Source organism: Contarinia nasturtii, unplaced genomic scaffold (genome assembly GCF_009176525.2).
Source record: "Contarinia nasturtii isolate CC-2019 unplaced genomic scaffold, AAFC_CNas_1.1 Cnas_scaffold_1305, whole genome shotgun sequence".
NCBI classification, from domain to species: domain Eukaryota; kingdom Metazoa; phylum Arthropoda; class Insecta; order Diptera; family Cecidomyiidae; genus Contarinia; species Contarinia nasturtii.
This window is the reverse complement of record NW_022198645.1, coordinates 279,461-303,837: the sequence shown is the minus strand read 5'-3', so window position 1 is coordinate 303,837 and position 24,377 is coordinate 279,461. Positions and strand designations below refer to the sequence as shown.

Below are 24,377 nucleotides of genomic sequence, written 5' to 3'. Positions count from 1 at the left end.
TCATATCAATGAATAATAAATAAACGCAAGTGTTTGTTTTGATTAAAAGAATTCATCACTTTGTTCAATGTGCAATTTAATATTTTCATTTCACAATTATTTGAAAATTCTGTCACGCATTCCATTCAATCGAATCACGTTGTATCTAGTTTTCTTAAAAATCAAGTGAATTTGAGTTTTTTAGATTTGTTCGGTGACAATCAGACAAAGTTTTGCGCAGCGCTGCTGCCATCCAGAGCATATTAAAATATCTTGCTGAGAATGCGTCGTCCGTCACATGCGAAGGTACGTAGCAGTTTATACATCACAGCGAACAACAATACATGCATTGTTCTCTATTCAATCGTTTGAATGTTTTGAGTCACATAATCGTGAAGAGAACAATGGATTCATTCTTGTTCGCTGTGATGTATAAACTGCTACGTACGTTCGCATGCGACGGACGACGCATTCTCAGCAAGATATTTTAATATGCTGTGGATGGCAGCAGCGCTGAGCAATACTCTGCAATCAGATCTCTAGTGAAAAGTTTTCCGTTCGTGTGAATTCAATTTGTGTGAATAAATCAATCAAATTTCAGTCAAATGTTTGCCTTCTTCTTTGTTTAGTTTGTGACTCAGTGCATTTAATGCAAAATGTTTTCATAAATTCACTTGAATCCAGCTGAAATATGCTTGTCAATAAAAAATAGATAAATCATAAAGAGTTCAGTGGACACATTCTTCGGCAAATTTTCGGATTTTTACTTTTGCATGAGAATTCAAAGCGAACATTGTTTAATTCAAACTACGCACAAACACAAAATAACTTATTTTCAATCAATGAGTGCTTTTAAAATTTTAAAATCAATTTATAACTTGAAGCGAACCGTTTAGCGAAGTGAGTTTGCATTTAAATTAGCTATATATTTACATTTCTGAAATAGACAAAAAATGAAGAATTTGCAATGAATCAGCCAATATTCTTAGTAAAAACCAAGTTTCCATTTTTTGATTTACCTATAAGCAGTGCGTTTTTTTTTTTTTGAATAGATAGAAAGATTTTTTTGTGTGCTGTATAAAAAAAATGCAAAAGTCTGATCACAATTGTATGGAAATGTGATGAAATGAAACAAAAATCATAAAAATGTCAAAAAAATGAATCAATTAAAAATCTCTGGTTTCAGTTCAATGTCGCCATCGAAGTAAGTGTGCATTTTCTTTGAAAACAATTTTTTTAGAATTCTGGTTGTTTGAAAGAGCTTTCGATTTAACACAGAAAAAAATACGATTCCGTTCTTGAGAATGAATTTAACGTAATTTTAATAATGTTTCACCGCAAACAACTAACACGCACACAAGCTTCCTTTGTATGGCAATTGAATTCTCCCAACAATGGCATACGATACATACAGTTCTTCGTTAACATCGCTATTTGAGGAGAAAATCCTTTTTACGCGATAAATAATGCGCGACGTCACACACTCACACACGCGCGCCGCGTTTCGTGATCGTCTTTCGCTAATTTCTTGCCTTTTCTCCATCTCACATACCACACATAAGCGAACAGCGATATGCTTTGAAGAAGTGAGAGCGATAAACGAACGCCAATGTTTCGCCGCTCTTTTTATTCGTCGATGTTTTGCATGTATGAAGATGGAGAAAACGCGCCGCAATGAACCAATGAGAAATCACGAACGAGAGCACACAACGACAACTAATTTTTCTTCGCTCAGTTCAGTTTCTCACAAGCATTTGATTCATTTAGTCGGAAATTTTGAAGACTCGTGGTTTAGATTTTGCAAAATAAAATTAAAATTTCGGTGGAGCAAAAACTCTTTTAAAGTGAAGTAAATACTTTTTGCATGGCATTTTTTTTCTATCGATTTAGTTTTTTGTTTAAAAGTGGATTTTATTATGTGCAAAATTCTAAAAAAATAACTCGTGTTGTACTATTTTTGCTGGAAAAACATTTATTTTGGTTCAACCAAACATTGGAACTTTTTCGTATATTATAAAAAGAAGACATTAAAAAATTGAAAACTCGACAAAAGTGAAAAAACGCGCTTGGAATTAATTCGATCTTAAAATTTAAAGAAGTTTTTTGTGTCGATCATTAGTTTTATCAACAAATTTGTTTTTTATTCAGGGAAAAGAATTAAAATGTCGCGACATTTTTGCATTAATTATTTTGGTTCTATTTGATCGCTATTTTTAAAAATGTGCTAAAATATACTTGTCTACTAAATGCAATTGAAAGTAAAATCATCGCCAAGAAAAAAGGCAGAAAAAAACCCGTGTTTTGTGCAGTTTTTGGAAACATTTTTTTGGGTAAGTGAATGAGTCATACAGTCGCTTCATACTGTCGTGTCATATAAAAATAAGTGGAAAATTCTAGTGCATTGAATTAATTGTCACCAATTCTCAGTATACGAACGATCTCTTCTCACGGTCTAGCAGTATCGCACTCATAACATAAACATTGATAATTTATTGCTTTCGACTCTTTGGGAATAAATAAAGTGCTTAGCTCGCGTCTCAAATTTCGATATGAGTGATAAAATAATACACAATTCAATTGAATCGAAGAAACAAAGCAACATGGAGATATTAAAATCAATATTTATTGTATTTATGAGAATTGTCGCTTGGCTTGATATTTTTCGACGCATTTTTTTTTGTTAATGCTTGTTGGTTAAATTCCATTTCGTTTTGTCATTTGAAAAATTGGAAGAGATTGCAGAATAAATGCAAAATATTTGAACCAATTTTCCATAAAAATTTGACTTTCGAAAAAATATTATTTTTCTATTAGAATTCAGAATCTATTTTTCAAATAAATCGATCGTTTTCCTTGTTTTCCAGCTGAAATGTTCCATCAAAAACGGCAACGGTTTGAGAGAAAACCTTTGTGGTAAGATTTTTGATTTTTTTTCTTGCATGAAAATGTTGTTTATTTCAAACCGAATGCAAAGACCAGCACATAGTTTCAGATTTTTGCCTCAAACTTTAGAATATTAATTTTCACGACTTGAATAGAATGGTGTGCATTTGAAGTATTGTAAAACAAATTTGCGTTTGAATAAGCATATATTTTATTTTTTAGTTGAGAGTAGAGAAGTAGAGAGTAATTTTAGAACAGATTGACTCTATTGAATGTGATAAAACTACAAAAATGCTTCTGAAAATAACCGATCGGTTTCATTTTCTGTATACTTAGATTTTATTTTGGAATTACAATTAAAATTCAAATGTGAGATTATTTTTGAAAATAAAATTCAATGATCGGCAAAGGGTACGTGCTCTTCGATTATTTTGTTTGTCTCAAAAGTGACTCACTTCAAATGGACTTTGGCATTGCAAAACATTTAAATTTGAGGCAATTTTCTTCAAATTTCTCAATAGTTCGCATTTAGAAACATATACTTCATACGTATTTTTTGAAATTTCCATTTTAAAAATCTCTTGTCTTCATTTGAACAAAACTATTCGTAAAAAGTAATTTTCTTTTGAAAACTTTATGCTTAATTCAAACGAAACTGCACATCTTAAAAATGCAGACCTGCTGTTGAATTTTTTTGCCAGTGCGATCGTTCGAAATTATATAAAAAATAGTCTCAAATCACTTCATTGTAGACAATTCCATTTCCAATCAAAAGGTATATTTCGTTCGGAATTGTTTAGTAGAATCGTAGCGTAGTGCACAGAGAAAAACTCTGTTTGTTTATTCTTCTAAACATATTGCAATGAAGTTAAATTTTAGAAGTTCTAATGACGTCATCCAAATCAATTTCGCTATTGTTCCCATTTTGGCAGAGTTCGTCATTGACACTATAGATGGATCGTCCTCAATAGGCAGCTCTGTATTTTAAGAAAAACCAAAAATTAATTGAAATGTGAATTGTTTTTTTTTTATCAAAAAAGGCAAATCAGTTTGAGAGAACACATTTGTGGTAATTTTTTTTAGTTTTTTTCTGCATGGAAAATAAAAGGACATATTGCGTAATTCAAACTGCATACAAAAACATGCATATACTTTCAAAAGTGTGCTTTAAGCTTTTGAAAATCCATTTTCAAGTCTTAAATAAAATTTTGTGCATTTGAAGATAGTAAAACGGATACGCGTTTGAATAAGCATATATTTCAGTTTTCAGTTGAAAGTAGTAGAGAAGTAAATTGATTGTAATTTTTGATTGACCGAAAAAATATTATCCAAAAGAATAGAAACGATTTCATGATCAAATCGAATCAACTGAAATACACATGTTCACCGGTTATTTGGTTTTTCTCATAACACGCTCCCGCTTTCTCATACAAACACACAAATATTTCATTTTTCCGAAATTTCCAATTTATTCTTTCAAGCATTCCGCCAAACATCAAAAGAACGAATAACATTAAAACGCACCATATTTTAAAAAAATTTAACTTTTGTAAATTCAAAAAAATATAAAAAGAAAACACTGAACAGTATTGCTACGAAATTTGATCGACTTAACGATTTAAAATGAAAGATATCAAAGAGTCTCATCTCATAAATATAGCGATTGTTCCTTATCATTATCATTTTTGGTTTATCTATTTCAAACTGTTTTATTTCTTATGTTATCGATTTTTGGTACGTTTTATAACAATCGTGCGTCTAGCAAATGGGGAGCTTTCGTTGTTTTTATTCGTTTTCTAATTGTACACGAAGTAAATAGTGTTAGAAAAAAATTCATTCATTGAATTGAAGTTTAAAAATGGAGATTTTTTATTGAAAATGAGCTCTATTTTAATTTGTTGGAGATTTATTGGTCATCAAGGAGAAAATGGGAGAGAAATTATTTCATTTTGCTAGGGTTTTTGACTGAGAAAAGATTCTTCAATTTGCTATGGATTTTCGCCTAAAAGAGTTATCTAAAAAAAAAATGTTGCTTTTGCACGAATGATTTAAGTCCATATTAATTAGAAAACAGCGTTAGACTAATAAATATAGATTTGAATAATTTTTTTCAAAACATTTTTAGTCATCATCCGAAAATTTAGTCAGCCAAGGTAATACAAAAAATTTATAAATAGTTTATTTAGATATTGAATACCAAGAAAAAATTAATTTCAATTCAATTTCAAAATTTTGTTTTTTTATTGCCAAGTTATTGACGAGTTTATTTTGAATTGAAAGTGTATAGGCGGAAAATTAATTCAATTTCTATTTTTTTAATTTAAGAGAAAATGCTTGTGATTTGGATTTAAAAAAAATCAAAAATATATACAAATGTTCTGCTTTATCAATTTACGTTAATTTAACTCAAAACAAGGCTCTGTATAGAAAGATTTATTTGCATCACGGTTTTTGTGCAATATACTATTTTAGATTGATTTAATAAAGTGTTCACGAAATATTGATTCGAAGTTTGCAAACTGACTATTAAAAATTCCATTTTGAAGTCAAAACTTTTATAAAATCAGCTATTACAATTCATGTGTTACAGTTAATGTTTAATTGAATCGATGTTGTCGTTATGTTGTGTCGCTGCAAATTGATGCGTTGATGTCGCCAGTTTAAAATATGTTCACTTGCAAGCAAAAGGCATTGCGTACCGTCGGAAACTATCATCTGCCTGATCGTATTCTGGCAAAAAGAATGAATGAACCACGTCGAAAAGAGCAAAAAGTAAAATAGAGAAGAGGCAAGAAAAGTGAATGTTTCGTCACGAATCTTGGCATAGGATTCCGAAGCTTTGGATTCAAGCAACGATTGGAAACGCTGTAGTTCAGTGTTTAATTGAGTAGGGTGGCGCCACCGTCTATACATACAAATGTCCATTTAAATCAGCGCCATCTACGCTAAAACATACTTTTGGTTGAAAATAAAACGCCATCATATTCCGACATTGGATTCAAGTCTTGGAACAAAGTAAGAGAAGCGAATATTTCACCAAGCGAATTGAATTTAAATCTAGTGCTGGACAAGTGCTAAGAAAATTCATTAAATATCACGAATAAAAAGATGGAAAAGAATTATCTGGAGCGATCACACGTGATGGTTCTAACGCCGCAGACATAAGCTTGCATGATTTGAACACTCCAAAAACTGAGTGGCTATCGACTAGGTCCGAATCAAATACAGTAAAAGTTAGACGAATTGATCGATTACATGCTTCTGACACTGGTTGTTTGATGGTTGTATAAACATGATACGGAGTTTTGATTGATAAAAATAAAAAAATCGGCGCTTAAGTCCAACTTTGATCACATTCTAAACACTTTTAACAATAAAATTCCAAGTAAATGAAAAAACCAGGATGCAAATGAATCAAATAACTTCACTTTTTTGTATCTTAATCAGAAAACAGATATGAGCAGATCATTTATGAGAAAATAAAATAATGGAACAAGTAAAATTAAAAAATTGAAATGTTTCAATTCAAATCGCACAATTTAAGGGTGCGCAAATCGGTATGGGGTTCCAAATATACCAGCGGTGCACCCCTGGTGGGTACATTGGACATGGTGCCTGTGCAGTAAAATGATTAGATCAAATTAGGGTTAACCATGCATCGATTATCTGTTAATTCTTCTTGAAGATGCACTTTTTGCATCCTTTGATGAAATTTTCTTGAACTATAACTAAATAATTCTTTGTCGTCTATGGAGATTAAATGGGGGGTTTCGATAAAGTCAAGTTTTTGTCCCTAGCACCTGAAAATATTTTTTTAATAAAATTAAGGTGTTTTCCTTCAATAAAAAAATAAGTATTATCACAGATGTGCTAATGAGAAATCCACCGCAATATTCATAAATTCCAACCAAAGCCTTATGAAAACTAGAAGCCTTACGAATGTGTAAAAAATATTTGTATTTTTTTGCGTCCAGGTATGGAGAAAATTTTAATCCAACTGTGGGTGCCTGTGGAAGAAAAAAATTTGTAAAGAAATTTCAAACTTTATTCATTAAATGAATGTAATTCCTTACTGTCTCGTCCATTGTAGAGTTCTGATTGCATTCGTCTGGAATTAACTCAGCGCCTTGGTCAGTGGCAGCTGAAAAATAATAGACCATATTGGTGCTCATTGTTACAACAAATATTGTACAATTTAAAAAATAATAGAAAAAGTGATGGACCTAATAATATAATAATATCACTTACCTATGTCTACGGCCATGTTATTTGTATCGGGAATACAGCCGAGCAGTCCTCCACGTTAGTGATGTTTTTATTTAAAAAAAGAAAAACAACACCAACAACAACGAAAGGGTGATTGTCATAAAAAATGAGAGTCTGAATTTAAATTCCGGAAATCAAATGAATTGAACCAAATTGAACTTATCTTGCCATCATATTTTTTTTCTTCTAGAATGAATCGAGAATCGTTTTAGAGAGATCTTTTACTTTTCAATTTCAACTTAAATAATTTTAAGAGCTGTAACCAGAAACCGATTAGCAGACGAAATTGAGGAGGATAAATTTGCAGTAGTGAAGTGAACCGGTTTGACATTTCTCATACAAACCGATTTCGGAGCGGTATCTCGGAATTGGTTTCGTTTTGTGTGAACGAAACGGAGCAACCGGAACGTTCCGAGAGTGGTTTGTATGGCGACGTATATTTACGTGAATAGCAATGCACACTAATACACACACAGCCATTGAACGGTCGTGTGTATACTAAACATTGTCGGAACGTTCCGATTGCTCCGGTTCGTTCGGTAAGTAAAACCAATGAAATGGTTTGGTTTTGGTTCACTTCACTGATTTGCAGTTAGATGAAATGAGGAAAAATGATGCATTATTTAGCATAAAATTAATCACGTGAAAATAACGAATAAACGTAATTGTATAACTTTGTCAGTTAGTTAACTAGTTCATAAATGGAATCAGCCAATATAATGATCGTACACGAGAGGCGCTTTTATTGCTTTGGATTCAATTTCTTTCTTTTTTTTAATTACATAGAAAATGACAGTGGTGCGGTCTTTGTCATCTCTGTGCTGTGACCGCTTACATCTCTTTTCAATTTTAATTTTTCTCTTGTCTTTTCAATTGGTTTGTCCATTTCGTTTTCTTTTGATTTGAGTAAATTTCAATTTTCTTTATTCAAACAGAGAAAAAAAAATATTGAAAATATTCCAAAAAGAGAACATGTTATTTTTGCTTATGATACTTCGGCAATGTAGCGTTTATTCATATACATTTCTCATTCATACATACACTTTGCTTCTTCTAGTTTCAATGACTAATTTAACTGATGCTATCATACGTTTCACTTTCGTTCGAATCGATTCCAAGTGGATAGTTGAGATTCCAACAGTCCGATAGATTTGATGAATTTTAATAGTCGTATCTGATATTTTGGCTGTGTCATTGATGCCCTCAAAATGAAAATAATATCGAAGAACATCAATACCTCTTGGTAATTTATTGTCAAACGAATCAATTGGCCAACCGATCAAATATACGTATGAAGGCAAATTTGAGAGAAAATGTGTCATGTCATAGCGAAGGAAATGACCGGTCTGACGAAGAAAATCGAAAACCGTGCGGATCGAACAATCATTTGTGCGGTAGGCGATGCAAGATTTGCCGCTGATTCGCTCATAAGAGGACATCTACGCACGCCAATAAGAGGCATTATCGCTATTCTGAACGACTACTATGTACTGTTAGTGGATGTGGATGAGTTCTGCACTTCAATGTTTTGCAGCCGTTGTCATTGTATGCTTCAAAAGCAAACATACCATAAACCAGAGAGCAGAAACATTAAAGACCGGTAAGTGTATGTTGAAAATAAAAGAATAATTTGTTTCACAATAAATTTTACAATGCAATATTGTTTTGTTTTCAGTACAATTAGGTACTGGAGAAACATTCACACAGAAAGAAAATATCAGCCGAGGCTATACGCAAAACCGACTGGTATGTGCGTTCATACGTTTTTACATCTTTTACTTCTATTACCATACGAATTTTCGACTGAGCGAAGATACGCACAAAGAGTAACGAATCAGTCGAAAAATCGTATGGTCACTAGATGCAAAACGTATGAGCGCACGTACCAGTCGGTTTTACGTATAGCGTCGGCTGATATTTTCTAACTGTGCATTTGTCCCGTAGCATCAATATCGTTAATAGTAAGAATATCGGTGTGAGATGTTCTATATTTTTCATCATCTGATTCAAGTCTTGTTTCGGTGTTCAATTGGAATTTTGAGGCGACTGAACACCATACCAAAAACCACTGAACAAAGGAAAATGCAACACATTTATTTTTTGTGAAAATGTTAATCTTTTTGGAAACTTACCTTATTCATATGAGACAAAGGCATTGGTGCTAATTGTGGAGATTTGTCGGAATTTAAAAATGCACCAACAAAACCGAATATGAAAGTTGTTAATACCGTGATTTTGGCCATTTTGAGTCCGACACTGGAAAACAGTTTTGGAAATTAATCACGAACATTGACATTGGGGGGGGGGGGGGGGGGCGGCAAGTCAGTTAAAAAACGAGGACATTTTTTTCAAAAAACGATGACATTTTTCAAAAAATCGATATATATATATATTATAGATATAAAATACATATTATATTATGCATTTATGTTTTCTTATTTTAGCAATATTTTTCTTGTATCTGATGCGAACTTTTCCAAAACTTCGTTCAATATCTTGTTTTTATTTTCTTTTACAAGCTCGCGGTGAATGCTTAACATGCAAAGACCTGTAATGAATTAAACTTTAGAGTGTTATTCATATTTATTGTTACACAGTTAGCTACCTGTGAGACGGTTTGCGAGCATTGTTGTGCGGAGCCACGTATACTTAATTTTGATAAAAAAAAAATAACTTTGATAAGTCTACTGCAAACAAACCCAAAAAATAACAAATCCCTTACATCAGTTCGTTGGTAATAAAACAAACACATATGTGAAGAAAGAAAACAACCGATTCATCTATAAATGCAAAGAGTTGGCTATCGCTTTCAATTGTGATGTTTATGCCTCATATAAACAAAACAATGTAAGTTTTATACTTTGCTTTGTCGCTGTTTTGAGACGTTAGTTTGATAAATTCAGTAACAAATGTTTATATAATTACAAACAGACTCTAAATGATCCAACGAACTGATGTCATCGATTTTTCAAAAAAAAAATGAGTAAAATTTGAAATGTGAAATAGCTCTTTCGATTATTATTTAATCGGTTCTCTAAAAATTTTTTTTTGTTGTTGGTTTTTAAAAAATTCAAAAAATTTTGGCGGGGGGGGGGGGCTCCCCCCCCCCCCCCTGCCCCCCTCTGGCGACGCCCTTGAACATTGACTAATGAAATATTTATACGGTATAAATCTAGCAATTTTTTATAAGAATTCATTCAGCGAAATGCTGATTTTTTATATTGAAACGAATAATGTTTGTGCACTGAATTTACGTTCATCCACTATGAAATCTTGTAAAAATAATGACTCTTTTTACCTTTGAGAATAATAAAACGATAGGTATGTTTTTACACAAATTCGAAGAAATAAAGTTTCGAACTTAAAATATTAATGACACTTACAACTCAATAACAAAAAACCAATTCTACAAGTTGAAAAAATAAATCTGCAATCAGAGTTTGAAATAATGATTAGTTTTTTCAATTCATTTATTTGAAAATCAATTACCATTAGTTAATGTAAATTGAAATTTTCAATTTATTTTTTTCAATTCATTAAATTGAATTTTCAATTACCATTTACATTCAAATTGAGAAATGAATTGAAATTCATTTCAATTGCGTGAAGTTGCAGAGATTCTAGTTGGCTCCCATAATACTACTCTCGATTGTTTTCAATTTTTTACCGTCAATTCATTTATAATAACATTTTGAATGTAAATTAAAATGTATATATATTTAAAATTTAATATTAATATACAAATTAAAAAAATTAAAATTTGAAACTGTTTTCATTGCTGCGATTTCTTTTAAACTTATTGACACAGCAACGAGCAACCGTTATTGTTGAATGTGCGCATTCAAATATTAACCTCACTTTTGACATTAGCTATGCACAAATGCCGCATAAGGCATCAATCTCTGCAACTTCACGCAATTGAAATAAATTTCAATTCATTTATCAATTTGAATGTAAATGGTAATTGAAAATTCAATTCAATGAATTGAAAAAAATAAATTGAAAATTTCAATTTACATTAACTAATGGTAATTATAATTGAATGAATTGGAATTGAAAAATTCGAAACTCTGTCTGCAATGCAACTTAAATGAAGTACACAATGAAACTGTCGTTTGAATTTTCAAACTGCTGTGTTTCCAAATTAAGTAATATAAAGTTAAGTTTAATAGTTTTTTCCCGTTTTGTCGTGGACATGACCAACGTCATGGTTACACACTCACCGTGAGTTGTAAACGAAGCGAATTTAGCGCATATTGCACATACTGCAAAATTAATTCATAATTTTTACATAAAAATATTGGAGTTTCTTTTGTTCATCACTTATTCGTGTTCAATAAAGAAAACATTAATTAGTAAATAAGAAATATTAAACATTAGATAAATGTAGAAAAAGATGACTTCAAAACGAAAAATACAAGTCCGAGATTCTATGTATTCGTTGTAAAATAAAAATTTGTGGATACCTGTTTGAGGAAAACATATTTTCTTTGATTCAATTTAAGAGAAAAATACATTGCTTTTGGAAGATTTTGTTTCGAATTTCGGATCTATCTTCAATAAATCTTTTACACATGGACGGTGTGCACAGCACGTTTTCTTTTAAATCATTCTTTTCGTATCGAATATGCTTGTTCTCCATGTAAATAGCTCGAGGTATTCAAACTCAACCATAAACAATAATGTAATTGCTTACGTAAGCATTTGTCGAATAACATACTTTAGTTTTTTTTTTGTATAATTCTTTTCAACTATATTTCATAACGAAACTTTCTTGTGCGATTAGTGGTGCTTTTATGTAATGTAATGTTTGTGCCGAAATTGCACTTATTATTTACATGAAAATGCATAGTTTCATATGACCGAAGAAATGGTTTTCCTATTTATAAACACTGTGTAGATAAAAAGTTAAACATCATTAGCCATGGCCACTCGTGGCCATTGAGTGGCATATCAACAATTTGTAAATATTGTGGTCGATTTCCATCTAATTCATATTTTGTGCATCGTTTAAAGTACTTTTTGCGTTCAACTAAGTTCATAAGACTGAACAATTGATGTTTTGAACTTGAACATGTCTCAAATTTAATAACACTTAATGATTGGATGATCTTTTGAATGGTATTTTGTTGCATTTACAGAATGATTGAGTGCAACTTCATTCGATAATGAAGTATTTAGATTCTTCAAACATATTTATCAGACTCCTCGTATTTTAACAAATACGAACTTTCAGATTGAATATTTCGAAATATTGTAGAAATATAGAAAATAAAAGAAAATTCCGAATATGTTCCATAATTAAAAAAAAAAATCTTTTTCCAACACATCCAGATGAGAGAACAAAACACAACTGAACTAAGAATCAATGAGTTATGTTCGAAGACCAATCATTTTATAAACATGTAACCTAGCATGTAACGAAGTTCCAAAATTCATTTTCAAATGCATTTTTACCTCTTAACGTTCTTATGTTGCTATTACATGCATCAACAAAAATAGTTTTGAAAACGGAAGAAAGAAAGAATAGGATATAGAATAGGTAAAAGTATAAATTACACACACTCGCTCCAATCAATGTTTGAGTTAAATCCATAGATATGATAAAACGACTTCATTTCGATATAAACTGATAATAACAAGCGATGAACTGGAATAAGTTTGAATTTATCAAAGAAATTACTTTTCACGTTTTATGCCCCATATATTGGACGCAATGATTTAAGGACACTGCGGATCAATATATGATCTGGCTCAATTGAGCATAAAAATTTCAGTCAACCTATTATATAGTTTTGCGTTTTGCGTTTTGCGATATCGTAATATATTTTTATTACGATGATAATTATTATGTTCTATATCGTTATTAGGATCGGATTCTAATAATGTTAGTATGATTTTATTAACTTATCATGATAAGGTCATAATAAAGTTATTTGGATTACATCCTAATATTTATTAGGATTCATCTTAATCTGAGGTAGCGCCATCTTTTGAAAAATCTTTTTTAGCTGAAGTGAACACGGTATTTATTAAGATGAATCCTAATAAATATTATGATAAAACATAATAAGTATTAGGATGTAATCCCAATAACATTATTATGATTTTATCATGATAAGTTAATAAAATCACAGTGACCGGTTCGCGCATATTTCTATGCTTGCCTAAATACGCTAGGTAGCATAGATATGCCAAGCATAGCCGCAAACGCAACCGACGCATCGCCGTTCACTCTATATGAACAATACACATGTTCGTTTATGCAGACGACCGCGCGCATACAATATAGCTCGAATCGAATGGTGACGGGTGCGTTGCGGCTTGCGTCTCCGCCATGCTTAGCATAGCTATCAGGCATAGAAATATGCGCGAACCGGTCACTGTAAAATCATAATAACGTTATTAGGATCTGATCCTAATAACGATATTGGTGGAAATGCTTATTATTATTAACTTATCATAATAGTTTTTTATTACGTGCAAAACTATAACCTATTATTCCGAGAGCTGATGGGAAAATATCTATTATGTCAGAAAACTATATTAAACCTTGCAGCTAGACATACACTAAACAAATAATTTTACGTCTATAATTACAACATGAGATTGGCTTACGCGCCAAGGAACTTTGCATTGATGAACAGTTGTTAACAACACGAAACAGATTATTCGCGGATAGAAATACATCAACTATTAAAGCGAGCTGCATGTTTGTTTTATTTTGGAATATGTTTTGTTATTGCTCAAATATTCGTTGGTTAAAATTTCTGCATGTAATTCCGTGTTGTTCACAAAATCTGCACTAATTAATTATGTAAAAAAAACTAACAATTACTTTTTCCGCTTTACGTCTGAAATTTTAATATGAAAAACTCACATTGAACGCACCCACGCTGTCAAACGACTCAGATTTATAATTTAGTGTTTTTTTTTATGATAAAGAATCGATGTTTAAAATGTCAGACGTAAGGCAGAAAAAATAATTGATAGTTTTTTTTACATAATTAATTAGTGCAGATTTTGTAAGCAACACGGAATTACATGCAGAGATTTTAACTAACGAATATTTGAGCAACAACTAAACATATTCCAAAATAAAACAAACATGCGGCTCGCTTTAATAGTTGATGTATTTTCTATCCGCGAATAATCTGTTTCGTGTTGTTAACATCTGTTCATCAATGCAAAGTTCCTTGGTGCGTAAGCCAATCTCATGTTCATTTGAAATAAGCTCCATATCTGAACTTTTGAACCAAGCAAGTATGCATACGGACACATACAAGGCATACGTACCTATTATGCGATGTATGTGTCCGCATGCTTTTTTGCCGCGTGAGAGGCGACGCAAGCAAGTAAGCTGCTTGTAGCAAGCAACATGGCATATTAGAATGAGGTATATTTGATGATAAATCACAATTGAAATGACTTCAACCTCCTTTGTTTTTTTTTTTTTTTTTAAGTCTTATTAGCCGAATTTTCAATTGAATTTCGTTTAGAAAATCCTATATTTATCTATATTTTAAATGTAGTTTTTTACTACAAAAAATTACACTCGAAATTTATATAGTTTTCATTTATACCTTTAGTGGTTGGATCGTACCCAAATTACGTCTTAACTGAAAAACAACAAGCGCCACTACCGTAGTATTCAGTATAATCTATACTCAGCTGCCAAACACTTTATGAAAATATTTTTACTTGGTTGCAAACAGCTGATGGTCGAAATATGAAAGTAGCGCTTAATATCTTCAAATACGGTATAGGAACAAACGGCCCCGGTATAAGATCGATCATCATAGCAAATCTTTTTACCTTTTTTCACCTTTTTATAATTGATGTTGATGATGATACATTATGTATATTACTTCAATAGGAAGACACATACTCTCCTATCAATATATTCTAAAGATATATTCCAGATGATTACATAACAGTGAAGTGAACCGGTTTGACATTTCTCATACAAACCAATTTCGGAGCGGTATCTCGGAATTGGTTTCGTTTTGTGTGAACGTTCCGAGAATGGTTTGTATTGCAACGTATGTGTACATGCAAACGACTAAACAGTGTAAACCATTTTCGGAACGTTCCGCTTGCTCCGATTCGTTCGGTAAGTGAAATTAGCTAAATGGTTTGGTTTTCGTTCACTTCACTGCAAAAAATGTACGGCCGAAGAAATTGAATGCAAACGACGTATAGCACAAGATCGATTGAAACAATATAAACAGAGTCTCAGTCTCAATAAAAAAATCATAAATAGTTTTAAGTTTGAATTCATCTCATCTCACACATTGGTAAAACATATTTCGTTTTTTTCCAAACAAACATCATTTAATAATGTCACGAGTACACAAAATAAAAACACACATTGATTTAAACTGTTCAATTCAATTTAAAAAAAGAAATCTTAAAAATAAACGTATTAGTCCTAAGATTATTGAGAAGAAGAAAAAAAAAGTTATGGAAATTTTTTGTAAATCTAATTTATGTATATACACATGTATGTGTGTGTATACATTTGTACATTTTTGATAAGACTAGTTGTTTGATGACGTTTAATTATTGGTTGGAAAAACCACATCGACGACTTCAGAAACGGATGATATGCAATGACCACTGCGAGTCCGCAACTATTACCGTCGAATTTTATTGAAATACTAATCATCAGTACTTTAAATTTGTTGGTAGATTCGTTTAAAGCATGTGCAGTGTGCACGCAGCGTATAGTCGATTCGTTTATTATATTTTCAGAATACGGGTTTGCATAATGATCAATTGTTACCACTTCAATAATATGCATTGAGCCGATATCATTACCATCGACTCCTATTCCATTCACTCTACCAATTGGTATATATTTCTCCTTTATTTCTGGTGTCATTGAATCGAAACCATCAATTGATATGATGACATCTTCTTCTGTTTGTTTGCTATATAAACAAAAGAAAAAATCCAAAATAAATAATGAAGCCTTAAGAAAACCATAGATTTATTGCCTAAAACGATAAAAAATGAAATTCACATACAGTTGGCGCTGCATTCTATGCAAACTTGTTTTCCGTTGCAACGGACTAAGTCGAAAGTATACGCCTAATAACGCTTACCGCCAATTTTGACAACTTTCATCGAAGTATAGTCACCTCCAAATTCCAATAATGTTTGAAAAATTTCACGGAAGAATTCCATAGAATTTGGAGCTGTAAGCATGTTTAAATTTTGCTTGCCTTGCCGAATGATGGGGGGGGCACAAAGGCCCATAAAAAATGCAACGGCATTTAATGGCTGAAGGGCGTTCACACGAATGTATAATAGTGGCGGTATTACCTTGTTGGTGGACTATAATATTGGATAGGCCGTCCTTCTTCATGGCTTCGCTCAGTTTTTTCCAATCTGTCTCGCTCAGATTGTTATGACGATGGACGTACCACGTCTTCAGATGGAAGTGAAGACACGCCCTTTCCAACGCGTCACTCATTTCATCGTTGTGAGATACGGTCGGCCGTAGCGGTTCTGTGTTGCTACCCGTATCTTGCAAGTAATCCTTTACTTGGTCCAATTCTTCAACTATATGTGCATTTTATTTTTTTATCATTTTAGGCAGTAATATTATCGCTTCTTTATCCAAACCGAGTACTGCAGTTGAACAATACGACTGCAGTCGAACAAGAACATCATAAATACAAGGAGATCTTAACGTACCCAAATACACATCTCGGTGCCTTTTTTGTAATCGATTCGCCTAAATAATTTCGGATGAGAAAACCTCCGTGATCCGAGACCTCTTTTACACCATCAACAGTGCACAAGATAGCTTGAAATGGATACCGATTGCATACAGCTTGCCATTCGAACAAGTGCGAAACATGAGTTTCGATTTAAAAAAACCAGTATCCACCAAGCCGGTATATCGGAAATGTTCATGGTTTATATGCACCCAAACTTTTTTACTGTGAATTTTTGACTTTATTTCTGTCTGCAGTTCGAGTTCGATTGTGCATGCAATTACAAAAGCACGTCGCTTGAACGGTTTCATCGGTACAGCACGAATTCAATTACAATTTTTTTTCACATACTTGTGTATAAATTCAATGACAGCACTTAAAAAAGAAAAAATACATCTACTTTCGGTGTATAATTAGAGATTTTCCTTTTAAAATTTGGTGGCGGCGGCCGGTATATATGAACTAATATTGGCAATTTCTGCTCAAATTGAGACTATATTTCGAATAAATTCAGTTTTTTTTTTAAATAAAAAATAAACAAAATGTTTTTTATTTGAATTAAATTCACATTTCTTTTCTTTGGGTTTAAAAAAAAAAATTGAAGAGTTTGCGAACTAGATTCGTTATAACTAATGTTGGAGGTGTGGCTTGTAATCAGTGGTGGTCCTATCCTATGATCCTATCTGAATAGCGCTAGCTATTCGCAGAGTCTGTACAGCATTGCTGCCCAGATGCTGAATCGAAACGGTTGCCGCACGCATTTTGTACCACACAACATATTGTCATATAGTCTAAGTAACCAGTGAGCTAACAGAGTATGATACACTAATACCATAGTCATTATACAAACGCATGTCGAACAGAGAACGAACGCGAACGTATATGCTCTGTGTGGTACAAACGAAGTGTGTTGCGCGTGCGGCAACCGCTACGATTCAGCATCTGGGCAGCAATGCTGTACAGGCGCTGCGAATAGCTAGCGCTATTCAGATAGGAAAAAACCATCACTGTTCTTTTCTTTCTTGGTGTCCATTGTTGCTTTGAACATGAATTGTTCCTTGTACGGCACATACTTCGTGCGAAGAGAATATAATACAGAAACCCGGCCCGATATTTGTTGATTGTAGGTCGGAAAGGTTATCTCCTAAATTCTATTCACATAAACGTGAAAGAAATTGCAAACGCTTCGCTGTTACTCTTTTATTTTGATACGAAGAAAAAGTTTTGATTAAATGAACTTACATCGATTGTACTTGTCGATGTGAAACAACATTTGTAATGTCATAGGCTTAGTTTTTGTTCAATTGCGGATTGAATTATAATTATTATAGCGAGAACACACAGTCAAGCACTGGACTGTTTACACATGCAAAGATATATCGCTACTCAATGGTGCATAGTAGATAACATAAAGAGATTCCTGTATCATGATTCTGTGGCACAAGAAAATACATACCTGTGGACGTGCTTCATTGGTGGCAGTCGGTGTCTTTTCAGCATAAATAATGAGAATGTTGCCCAGTGATGGTGTTAAAACACACATGCAATTTACATGTTATTTAATATGTATGAGAGAGAAATGTATATTGCGCCACATATTTCTTCATCAAAATCACACAGACAGCACAAATATACGCGTTCCGTATACCTTGTATTCATTGTGTGTGTGTGAGTAAGCATACACGACATCGCGTATATTTGTGTTGCACGGAATACCACTGTGTGACTTTGCATATATTCCATTTGTGTCGAGATAGAAATATGTGGCGCAATGCATATGCCGCTACATTCTGCGTTTTTGAGCATGTGTTTTTCAGCACTCTGTTGATATGTCAGTTGAGATTTAATTTTGAGACTACCCCATTTATTTTTATTACTCCTTTTAAGTGAACTACATGAGATTCAATTCAAAAATGATTGAGAGATGATTTAAACAATATCAGATCGCTAGGTTATGAAAATAGTAAAATTCCTTATAGACTTGTTGATAATATGTGAATGGAATCGTCACATTTATGTCAGTTAGTCTAGATCTAAATGATCGAATGCTGCATTTGGCATTTATACGATACTGCGTAATCAAAATTCAAAATCGATTTCGTTAATAGAATTTAGTTTTAATTTACTTTTTCAATTCAACCCTATCTCGAATAATATTGGGTTCAAAAATTCATTCAAGACTTTGCTCAATAGTCATTGGTTTTGATGATGGTACTATAAGGTATTCTCATTTTTAGTAATGACATTTCAAGAATTTTCACGAAAATGAGATTCCAAATTTCAAAGATTTTGTTTTGGACCTGCTAACGGCCACAGTCCCGCACTTGAGGGTAGTCACTGGTCATAGTGTCGCTATTGAACAGAAAAGTGAAGAATATTTACCGTCGCCTTTTAATGGCCAGCTGCTCTTCATCACTATCGTCCGACCGTGATGATGTTGTTTGTGGTAGTGCAGCCAACCGAACGGATTACAAGCGAGTAGTTATACGACGTGCCGGTTGTTGTTGTTGTGGCGGCGGTGGTGCTACTGATGGTAAATGGACTGACTGAGTTGGTAATGAGTGAAAACGTACCGCTCTTTTTGCCGGCGTTTGTTGAACAATTGGCTGAGCTATCGGTACCACCACATCAACTTCGTTTGGTGGTAACACCACATCAGTAGAATGTGATGCACTTCGCACCGCCATTTTGGTATCAAATTACCAAAATGGTGGTACGAAGTGCATTGTCAAATTCGATACATTGAATCGATTTGACATTGTCATGTCATCTGTCAAATGTAATTCCACATAACTGTGATAATGTGAGTACAAAAAACTTATTATTTACTTGCTCTCTGCTCTGGCTAGAGCTGATCGGTTGGGAAGAGTTTAATTTTTCGTGTTTTAAATAATTTTGCAGGGTGTCTGCGCATTCCCATCGTCGTGTCTCTTTTATCATCTCGTCCTCATTCAATAAATGATAATTTTGCACTTCTGGATTTTTACCTAGCAATAATGTGAAAAAATTTGCGATGGCAAATATGCCACATGCACCACTCGCAAGAGGCTGTGTTGTCTTCACTGGGATTATATTATTATATGGTGTTGTACCATATAGAACCTGGAGTGCTCTCTTATCGACTACCCAATGCTTTTGATTGGCCTTATCTTTGATGCCATATAGGCTATCATAAATAGAGACGACAAATTTAAGTTTTGACTCTGCACGGTGCTTGAGTACAACCCAATGGTTTTCATATGAGGTGTATTGTTTTTGAAATATTTTCAATTTTTCTACACTCCCTGCTTTTGCCATAAGTTTTATTTCTGACGGTGCATAAATAATCGGTTTCTTATGGTGTCTTTCTGGGAAAACTATGTACCGCAGGAAAGCATCCATAACGTCTCTTGATATCCGAGCGTATGGCTTTTCAATTTCATTTTTGATGTAGTTCCAAAAATAAGAATGAAAATTGTATTATAATATATGATATTCGGCATCTATTCTCAGGCATTCATATATTTTTTATTTTACTGGCATTGAGTTCATTATGAATTTGCGATTCGCATTCTTTATGCATGCCTAGTTCACAAGGGACACATCTCTATATATAAAAATAAGTATGGTTTTGTGTGTTAGCATAAAACTAAGATTTGGAATGGTATTTTTCCACTTTTTTTTTTAAATGTGGGTGAATAGCCACTGCGGGTTGTGTTTTATATTAATTACAAAAAAAAATTGAAAACATAAAGAAAAAATTAATTTAAAAAAAGATGTTTTTTCGAAGGTTTTTTTAAGTGAGAAAGAACAAAACAACAAATGAATATATATTTCATCTCTTCATACGCACAGCGCTCTCAATGCTTTTTATGTATTGTAAATGAACGCGTTCAACGTAAATGAATTCAATACACACAAAGCATTGAGAGCGCCGTGAGTGTGAGGCGATCAACTATTGTACTCTGTACAATATATTCGCTCTGTTTACACACGACGTGCTGTGTTGTGACATTTTTGTCTTCTCTTCGTTCTTTTCGTTTGTGATATCGAGTGAGTCGGACGCCATTGTGCAAATTTAACGTATTTAAAGCATGCAAAATATATATATGCAAAATAAATTAAAAAATAATGCAAAAGAGTTTCTTTATAGTGTTTTTTTGTGCAATAAGAGATTATTTTGTTTGCATGCGCAACACATTTTTTAGCGCTATTTTGTGCCAAAGTGTGGTTAAGTTTTTATACACATTTTTTTTGCAGGAATTCACATTCAATTTTTGGATTTACGGATCTTGAGAGTGTAAGACGCCATTGTGAGTATTGCATTAAGAGGTCTTTTTGTGCATTTAAAGCATGCAAAACATACTATATTTCAGTGACTGGTTCGCGCATATTTCTATGCTTGCCTAAATACGCTAGGTAGCATAGATATGCCAAGCATAACCGCAAACGCAACCGACGCATCGCCGTTCACTCTATATGAACAATACACATGTTCGTTTATGCAGACGACCGTGCGCATACAATATAGCTCAAGGGGGGTTGACGTATATGAGATTGGAGACTTTTTTTTGCGAATCTCGCTAATGAGCGCCATCTGATTTTAGTGTGAATTAGATGCAAAAATCAAATTTATTTCAATAATTTGGAATGTATTTGAATGTTATAGTTTCAACACAAAAATTGTATTAAAAATCATTCAAGTAAATCAAATTGAAATTAAATCAATTAAAAATCATTGTACACACACATAAAGCATATAAAATAATACAACTAAATTATAAATACTCACACCATTCTATGGGAACCTAACAAAATCGTATTATTTCAAATTAGAATTATTTTTATTTCATATAAATGATTCTATTTATTTTTTCAAATTCATTCTATTAGAATTATAAATAAATAAATTTCTATTTATTACAGAAAATAATGATTCATTATTAATGAAACAGAAAAAATTCTCCACAATGTGAAAATACGAAGTTACGTATATATTATGACAGCTGTGGTTACGTATACGTCGACATTAATAATCTGTCAAAACCGTAAACACATTATTTTCATAACGCAATTTTGCGATAGTTCCTATTAGTTGAAAAAAATTAAATTTTTGTGTGCAAACTGTAAGTTATTTTGTGATTTTATTGTGTTTAGATTGAATACGATTTCATAAATTTTTGAAAAGTGATTTTACAGTAACAAGAAATGTAAAGCAGAGAGAAAAAAACCAATAAATGAGTTTAGAACGTTTAGAATCATATGCACATTTTCGTGATATTCTAACCTCAATCGCTCTTTACTCTCAGTTTTACATTCTTTATATCAACAATTATTTTATAATTTAAACAGGAAACGCAAAATGGTTTAGTGCGATGTATGCCAGCAGAATATTTCGGGAAACATTTACAAGCACAAAAGAGTTGAGCACAGTTGGGATCGAGGTGGTATTAAATTGATTAAACAGGAAGATAAAACTCTGATCGAAGCTATACAAAACGAAAAAACATTCGTTGGACCTTCGCTGTTATATTTGAAACGTCTCGCAAATTATGCGGTAACACAAAATTTTCAAGCCACATTTTTTGGAGTCGACTCACCAAAACCAGAACTTGTCATTACAACGGGTACAATTGCAGAGAATAGGAACTCTCGCAAAATTGCGTTATGAAAATAATGTGTTTATGGTTTTGACAGATTATTAATGTCAACGTATACGTATACGTAAACACTTTCTCCACATTGTGGAGAAAAAAACAGATATGTGGCATACCAAGAGATGGTGTTGTATGTTATGAATCTTTTTTCATTGTTTGACATCAGGGGGGGTTGATATAGCTCGAATCGAATGGCGACGGGTGCGTTGCGGCTTGCGTCTCCGCTATGCTTAGCATAGCTATCAGGCATAGAAATATGCGCGAACCGGTCACTGCTATATTTTATGCATGCAAAAGAGATTTTTTTATTGTGTTTTTTATGAATTTTACATCAACTCAATTAAGCGAACCTATATTAAATTCAGAATATATATTTGTGCGTTTCTAATGTGTGTTTACAGTCAACACCACTTACTACCTCCCAAAATTGTTCGCCAAGTTGCACTACTGCGTCTAATGCGCCATTCACTCGAAAGTTGTGCGTAACAGATCGAAGGAAGCCCGTCGTATCCGTACACCACCACAATGTACATTCGCACGTGATGTTGCCCATCAACAACAATAAGCCAGAAAGTGAATCACTTTTTCTTTGGATGCAAATAAATTTTTTCAACAATTTATGTTAAAAATGAGACCTAATTAACAAATAAAAAAAAAAAAACAAAAAAAAAAAATATTTCCAAACATTCCAAGTATATTCACATATTATATTTCGCAGGCGTTGAGAAATCATTTCCGAGAATGTCACTATTTTGTCACGTAAATAGTGCTTGGTTTTGCTTGCTGCACCATCTTTATAGAAGTTTCAAATTAAGCGCTGTAGCTCATCGACTTCGATGGCTTGATTTTCCAATAGTTCTTATTTAGACATTTTGTACTTTTTATATTTTTTCTTTTGAATAAATCAGTGATTATAAAGATTTATAAATCACTTGCACAATTGACACGAAACAATGTCGGTCATAAAACGCGAACTTTTCAGCTTGTTTTTGAAAAAAGAATGGCTCTTTTAATCGTCGGATTCATTACACGGGTTTGTGAAAAAACGAGTTATTTTTTTCTTTTTCAAATTAGAAAACTCGGTTCTAAGCAGACAATATATTTGGATTTTGTCACCTGGATATTTCAGGTCCTTTGGATAACGTTAGGCGATGATACGTAGTGAAAACAATAGAAGTGATTGTTGTATTGTATAAGTATAAAAATACTACCATAACTATAACAATCACTTCTATTGTTTTCATTTCGTGTCATCGCCATTTCAACCATTGTTTCGAAAATCTTTTCTTTTAAAATAAATTACATGGAATTTAATAGAGATAAATGCATTGACTATAAATGTTAGAAAGATCCCAATGAATTAATAGATCGTCTTAGATTGCATCACAACCAATGGTCATGACACTGAAATAATTTAAATTATAGAATAGAAAAACACCTGGTGAAAAACATAGCGGAAATATAATTTTTTCGTGTTTTAACAATAAACATTCAATTTATATGTTTTTGCCGATTCAAAAATATATGTTTTGCCGATATTTCAATGGAAATAAGTTAACTTGAACTTCAGGATAAATAAAATTGAAGAACTTTTATGCTTTGCAGCGCATGTATTTATTTTAGTTTCTGATGACAAAAATTAAATTTAAATCGTAGTAATTGAATCTCAAGAGAGTTCGACAATTACATTCATTCATAGATCAAGATTTTATGGTTTATCATCATTGCTGCTCTTGAATTTGTCGACTTCTTCGGTCTTTTCTTCCAGGTTCTTTTCTTCCGTGGCTTTTTGACGACGCTCCCTAATATTAATGAATGAATCGAAATGAATATATGTTACATACCTTAAGATAAATGTTTAGAAAAAAAATGTGGAACTTACAAAACC

At 32.6% G+C, this 24,377-nt stretch overlaps 1 long non-coding RNA gene across 1 annotated transcript; it reads left to right on the top strand.

Moving 5' to 3' along the window:
• Positions 1-2,133: 2,133 nt before the first annotated feature.
• LOC116345510 lies at positions 2,134-23,118 on the top strand. The gene is made up of 4 exons (XR_004201507.1): positions 2,134-2,309; positions 2,844-2,892; positions 21,093-21,145; positions 22,891-23,118. It is a non-coding gene; the product is annotated as an uncharacterized LOC116345510 (long non-coding RNA).
• Positions 23,119-24,377: the final 1,259 nt, after the last annotated feature.